Genomic DNA, 7559 nt, shown 5'->3' on the forward strand with positions numbered 1-7559 from the left:
CTACCCCGCATGCCACCCCCAATAGGAAATGTAGTGGCCTTGAGTGGACTGGCATGGAAAAATGGCAAAACCTATGGGAGCTGGGTATATGTGGAGGAAGCAGAGCGCATATGCTTAGGTAGAAGCTGGGTCCTTAAAGGCCATGCCCTGGAGTGAAGAGCCTTTGACTTGGCTTTACCACTGTTCCTGCCTTTCCTAATGTCCAACTGTTTTCTTTTTTCTGGGCTCCTCTGTGTATGTAGCTTTCATGCCTTAGCACACACACCTACACATACACACCCCCATTGCCACCACTACTTATAGTAACAAGAGAAATTCTATTCCTGACCAAGAGGGAAGAGGAGTAAGAGAAGTCATGCGATCACCATGCTAGGAGGTGGAGGGCTTGTGTGATCTTAAACCTTCAGTCGAGCTGTAGTTTGAGCCTCACCCAGCTGACACAGCCACAGGGATTGTAAGCTCCAGGAGGGCTGCCTTGTTTGCTGCTGTATCTCCTGGCACAGTGCCTGCACAGTTGGTGATCAGTAATGCTGGCTGAATGAATGACTGAATAGACTGGGAACCAGAGAGGTTAATGGAGGTTTAGCATTGGCTGTCTTTCGTGTGTCACAATCTCTTGCCCCGATGCTCCATGCCTGGGAGGCTCACCTACACTGACTACATTCAAAGGCTTCCTTATCCCCTGACTTCCAGTGGGGTTCAGCTAAATGGGGAACCCTAGCCAGAGATCAGAGACAAGGAGGCAAGTGATACCAGGGTATACATGCCCCCATGAAGACTACATTCTTACAAGGAGGCCCCCTCCATACTACCCCTCTGCCTCCCAATTCTCTCACTTCTTCAGGCCTTAGACATATAATGACTCCCAATCCAATGTTACCTGCCCAAGAAAACATCAATCCTTTATGGTTCCCCCACCAACTCTTGTAAATAATGCCTTTATTAAATGCTCCTCAAAGCACACAGTTTGAATGTAGCATCTGTTTCCTGCTGAGACCGCAAATGACAGAGGTTCCAAAAATCAAGTGTATATGCTTTTTGCTATCTGGTTTTCTCCATGTTCTAGTACATTCTGCTCAGCTCTATCAGCAAACACTCATTGCTTCACAGAGGCAAGCTGGTTGGGAGGGTATTTGCCCAAACTGGACCAGTTTGAGGTGAGGGGGTGGGTGGCAGAAGGGAAGCAACAGAGTGTCCTGCCTCAATGCTAATAATAAATATACTGCATACACAGTGAGGAAGACACCTAATTTGGTTCCTACCTTCCCAGCATGAAGTTAGGGTCAGACCTCCCATTCAGGAAGAAAGTTTTCCTTCTCTGATAAAATTAGTTTCTTTAGCTAAAAATTCTTTTTTTGAGTTATGTTTTATTGTACAACCACAAAATAATAATCAAAAAGGTTCTTTTGGTAAGAAGGCCATTGCTCTGCTCTAACCACACATTTAATTTACCCAAATTAATGCAGCAGAAGTTGAGTGGGGGTGGAATCTTCTTTTCTATGTCATTTATGTCTTTTTAATATTGATAAGCTCTCAAAAAGCAAGAGTTACTAAGCATATCAAGCTGTGCTCTTCCTTCAGCCTTTAGTGTGGAGTTAGGGAGAGTGGGTGGAAGCAGTAGGGATATTTTATTTTTATGGTAATTTATCCTCTCTGAACATACTAATAGGGAAAAGTACATTTTAAATTTTCTGAAAAGGAGATTAAAAGGGTCTCAAGTGATCTGAAGCTTTCTCTCGCCTCTAAAAAAAATCTTTCCACAGCTCTCTGGTGCATATTATCTTGTCAACTTGGGATCTACTATTAATGCAGGTTTCCCACCAGGCAGATTCAACAGCAGTCTAAGATAGAAATGCCTGATTTCCTACCTAAGACTCAAATGGAAAAACACAGCATCTGAATTTACTTGTTCTGTTTTCTTTTCCCTCCCCCTCACCCCTTTTAAAAAAGGACTGGTTTCTTCAGTTCTCAGCCTTTTGGCAGCAGCCATTTAAAAGAAAGAATCACACAGTAATTATTAATTTTGCATGGGATCAACTCTGGCCTCAGCTTTCATCTGAGATGCAGTTACATGAAAAACAGACTGTGTTAATTTCATCCCCTCTGGGGTTGCTTGGCAACAAGGCCTTGTTCCATATCATCTTTTATTCTTGGCCCAGAGTGATCTCTTTGGGGCATTGCTCATGCTAAGGCAATCATCATCCTGTTGCTGTCCCTTCTGAATGTGTCCCTATGGTCCTGATGGCACAGGGGGTTCGTGGCTTTGCTCCAGTCATACTGGCTGGGGTCTGTAAAAGCTCTGAGCTTGTCAGCACAGAGAATGAACTATGCTTGGGGAATTGGGGATTTAAACAATAGAGGTTAGACAGGAAAGAGAGTGAGGAAGCATGAGCTATGTCTAAAGCGATGCTGGAGGACGGTGGGGCAGAGATGGCGTAAATACTAATGGGATAAATACCGAAGTCTTTTTTTTTTTAAATATTTATTTATTTACTTTTGGCTGCGTTGGGTCTTTGTTGCTGCGCGCGGGCTTTCTCTAGTTGTGGTGAGTGGGGGCTACTCTTCGCTGCCGTGAGAGGGCTTCTCATTGTGGTGGCTTCTCTTGTTGCAGAGCACCGGCTCTAGACGAGTGGGCTTCAGTAGTTGTGGCACGTGGACTCAGTAGTTGTGGCACATGGGCTTGGTTGCTCCACGGCATGTGGGATCTTCCTGGACCAGGGCTTGAACCCATGTCCCCTGCATTGGCAGGCGGATTCTTAACCACTGCGCCATGAGGGAAGTCCCTCAAGTCTTTTTTAAATTTAAAAAAAAAAAAAAAGCATTACTATGTTCTGGTTGGGAAATCTTTCTAAGCTCTATTGTCAAATGATAAATGTGAGGTCCAGAACAGTTTTTTGGGTGGGAAAGAGAAGAAGGGGAGGTATAAAAATATTTTGTTTATTTTTGCATAAAGAAAAATATATGGATGGGCATTCCCTGGTGGCCGAGTGGTTGGAACTCCACGCTTTCACTGCTGAGGGCCTGGGTTCAATCCCTGATGGGGGAACTAAGATCCAACAAGCTGCATGGTGCAGCCAGAAAAAACCAGATGATTACGAGTGTTTGTAAGGGGAGAGAATGATGAGGTAGAAGGGCGGAGGCGAAAACAAGAGTTTTCACCTGTGTACCTCTTTATATTGTTTTGCTTTATAAACTAAAATAATGTTACTTAGTCCAAAAAAAATTTTTTTAATAAATATTAAAAAGTGTTAGCAATTCAGTGCAAGCTGTTAACGTTTGGGAGAGTTGGGAAAGTTGGGTGAAGAGTATTCGGAGTTCTTTGTACTATTTTTGCAACTTTCTGGTAAGTCTGGAATTATTTCAAAATTAAACTTAAAAGAAATTTTAAAAAATATTAGCAACTCCAACGAATTTTCTAGCCTTTCCTTCCTGTTCAAACATCATTCTTGCTATCCTTCAGAGGCAGTCAATCTGCATATATTGAACATTCTGAGTGACTTGGTAGGAGATGGGGATATCTTTGAGCATTTGAGCTGCAGAGAAGAGACCTCAGCTAGGAACATTAGCCTTAATCAGAGTGTGGTTCCATCCCTGTCCCAAATGGCTTTAGCTGTGGTCCCTAAAAATCTCAGAAATCTCAACCTCCTTAGGGACTGGTCTCTCTGAGTATGGAACTCCCATGATGAAAGCGTCACTCTTCAATTCATGGAAGCCCTCAATTGTGCCTTCATGGCTTCCCTGGACATCCTTCAGTATTTTTTCCTCTCTGCAGCCATCTCCTCATCTTTCAAATCACTCTGTATCTATCTTTCTCCACTAGACTGAGCTCCTTGAGGGTATGTGCAATGACTGAGCCATCACTACACACAGCTCCCCTGGCATAGCATAAGTACATACTTTTTAAAATGTTTTTATTTAAAATAAAAACTTGAAATAATTATAGATTCACATGAAGTTGCAAAAGAATATAAAGAGAAGCTATAAATGCCTATATTTAAAAAGAAAGAAAAATCTTAAATCAATAACCTAACTTTTCACCTGAAGTAGGAAAAGAAGAGCAAACTAGAACCAAAGCAAGTAAAGGAAGGGAGGAAAAAAAGATTAGAAAGGAAATAAATGAAATAGAGACTAGAAAAACAATAGAGAAAATCAATAAAACCAAAAGTTGTTTCTTTGTAAAGATCAACAAAATTGACAAGCTTTTAGCTAGACTGAAAAAGATAAAAGGAGAAAAGACTCAAATGAGTAAAATCAGCAACGAAAGAGAGAACATGACTATCAACCTTAAAATAAAAAGGGCTATAGGGAAAACTATGAATAATTATATGCCAACAAATTAGATAACAGAGATGAAACAGACAAATTCCTGGAAAGGCAAAAGCTACTAAAACTGAGTCCATAAGAAATAGAAAATCGAAACCACGATAAGATATCACTTTACACCCACTTCTATGGCAATAATCAAAAAGACAGACAGGGCTTCCCTGGTGGCGCAGTGGTTGAGAATCCACCTGCCAGTGCAGGTGACACGGGTTCGGGCCCTAGTCTGGGAAGATCCCACGTGCCGCAGAGTGCTGTGCCCGTGCGCCACAGCTACTGGGGCTGCGATCAGGAGCCCACGAGCCATGACTGCCGAGCCCGTGTGCCACAACTGCTGAGGCCCATGTGCCTGGAGCCTGTGCTCCACAACAGGAGAGACCACCGCAGTGAGAGGCCTGCACACTGCGGCGAGGGGTGGCCCCTACTGGCCACAACCAGATAAGAGCCCGTGCGCAGAAGCAAAGACCCAACGCAGCCAAAAATAAAATAAAATAAATAAATTAAAAAAAAAGACAGGGACTTCCCTGGCAGTCCAGTGGTTGAGACTTCGACTTCCAATGCAGGGGTCGTGGGTTCGATCCCTTGGTCGGGGGGCTGGGATCCCACATGCCTCCCGGCTAAAACCCAAAAAACCAGAAGGTAGGACAGAAGCAATATTGTAACATTCAATGAAGACTTTAAAAATGATGCACATCAAAAAAATTTCAAAAAAAAAAAAAGACAGACAATAACATGTGTTAGTGAGGATGTGGAGAAATTGGAACTTTCATACACTGATGGTGGGAATGTAAAATGGCACAGCATCTTGGAAAGCATCTTGGAAAACTGTTTCAGTCCTTCAAAAAATTAAACATAGAGTTACCACATGGCCCCAAAATTCCGCTTGTAGGTATGTCCCCAAGAAAATTGAAAACCCACTTTCAAACCTTTGCACATAAATATTCTTAGCAGCATTATTCATAACAGTCAAAAAGTAGAAACAATCTAGATGTCTATCAATTACGAATGAATAAACAAAATGTGGCATATCTATATCATGGAATAATATTCAACCACAGAAAGGCACAAAGTACTGATACATGCTACAAGTTGCATGAATCTTGAAAACATGCTAGATGAAAAAAGCCAGACACAAAAGAACACATATTGTATGATTCCACTTATATGAAATATCAAGAATAGGCAAATCCACAGATACAGAAAGTAGGTTAACAGTTTCTAGAGGAAGGGGGAGGGGAGAATGGGGAGCGACTACTAATGCATACAGGGTTTCTTCTGGAGGGATGAAAATGTTCTGGAATTAATGGTGATAGCTGTATAACTGTGAATATACTAAAAATGACAGAATTATAAGCTTTAAAGCGTGAATTTTATGGCATAAAAATTATATGTCAATTTTTTAAAAAGAATGAGTAAAAGCAATAGCTAATGCCTTTAAAAATGTAATGAGAGATTCCATTTACCCTTTACTCATTTACTCTTTACTCATTTACCCCAATGGTAACATCTTGCATAACCATAGTACCATATTACAACCAGGCAGATGACTTTAGTACAATCCACAAAGCTTATTCCAATTTCACCAGCTTTACATGCCCTTGTGTGTATGTGTGTGCATGTGTGTGCATGTAGTTCTATGCAATTTTATCACGTGTATGTTCATGTAACCACCACCACAGTCAAGACACAGAATTGTTTCATCATCAAAAGGATCCTTCCTGCTTTGTTTGTACTCATGCCCTCCTTCTCTATCTCTAACCCCTAGCAAACACTAATCTATTCTTATCTCTGTAATTTTGTTATTTAAAATTTTTAATATAAATTGCTATACGTCAAAGTGTTATACAAATGTAATATTTTGTGTTTGACTTTTTTCACTCAACATAATTTGAGATCCATCCAAGTTGTTGTGTGTATCAATAGTTCACTCCTTTTATTTATTTTTAAATTTTTTGGTAATGCAGTATTTTACTTATTCTATTCATAATAACTAATATTTAAGAACATTTACATTATTAATAGAACTTAATCTAAAAGAAGTTCAACTTACTTCTTTTTAACATCTGAATACTGGGTATTAATAAGAGAAGAGGTAAGATAATTGTGGTCAAAATTACTATTTCAAAAACATAAATGCTTTGTGTTACTAAGTCTACATATAACTCAGTTTGGGGTATAAAGTTCTTTGGCTGCAAGAAAGAACACTTGATTTACTTCACCAAGAGGAATATCTGGGATGACTTCTCTCGGTATTTCTTCTGTTGATTTTTAGCATAGTTATCTGTGACTGTATGAACTCCAAATAAGAGTACATAGCTGGTTATTGTAGCCACTTACTATAGAAATAGGAGATGGACAGAAAAAAAAAGAAATAGGAGGTGGACAGATAATGTAACTGTCCAATATTTTTGAGGCCAAAAGCTTAAGCCTGAGGAGTTAAGCCAAGATTCAGGAATAAAGACCCACAGGAGATGGAGTGTGAAGCCAAACTGGGAGCTTAAGAACAAAGGCATAAATCGCTTTTTCTGGCAATGATGATGGTGAATTTTCCACCATTTTCCCAATGGCTTTAGACAGTCTCAGAACTGAGCCCTCTGCACAAACAAGCACAGCAGAGGGAGATGGGTAGAGAGGAAAAATTGAAGGGAAGACCAAGGGGCGATGGTGCCCCCAGCCTGGGCACAGGTGCAGTGGGACCCCCTTCAGGCGGCACAGGGACCACGCCCATTCCTTTTATTTCAAAATAATTTTTTTTTAGAACAGTTTTATTTTTCTTTTTTATCTTATTTTTTTAAACATCTTAATTGCAGTATAATTGCTTTACAATGTTGTGTTAGTTTCTGCTGTATAACAAAGTGAATCAGCTATATGTATACATATATGCCCATATCCCCTTCCTCTTGCATCTCCCTCCCACCCTCCCTATCCCACCCCTCTAGGTGGTCACAAAGCACCGAACTGATCTCCCTGTGCTATGTGGCTGCTTCCCACTAGCTATTTTACATTTGGTAGTATATATAAGTCCATGCCACTCTCTCACTTTGTCCCAGCTTACCCTTTCCCCTCCCCGTGTCCTCAAGTCCATTCTCTATGTCTGCGTCTTTATTCCTGTCCTGCCCCTAGGTTCTTAGAACAGTTTTAGATTTACAGAATTATTGTAAAGATAGTACAGAAAGTTCTCATATACTCCACATCCTGTTTCCCTTATCATTAGCATTTCACAATTAATGGGTCAATCT

The 7559-nt window shown here is 40.7% G+C and overlaps 1 pseudogene; it reads right to left on the reverse strand.

Annotated features, from left to right (window-relative positions):
• Window positions 1-6483: 6483 nt before the first annotated feature.
• Window positions 6484-6876, reverse strand: LOC132435422 (phosphatidylinositol N-acetylglucosaminyltransferase subunit P pseudogene; annotated as a pseudogene).
• Window positions 6877-7559: the final 683 nt, after the last annotated feature.

This window comes from Delphinus delphis, chromosome 12 (genome assembly GCF_949987515.2).
Source record: "Delphinus delphis chromosome 12, mDelDel1.2, whole genome shotgun sequence".
NCBI classification, from domain to species: Eukaryota; Metazoa; Chordata; class Mammalia; order Artiodactyla; family Delphinidae; genus Delphinus; species Delphinus delphis.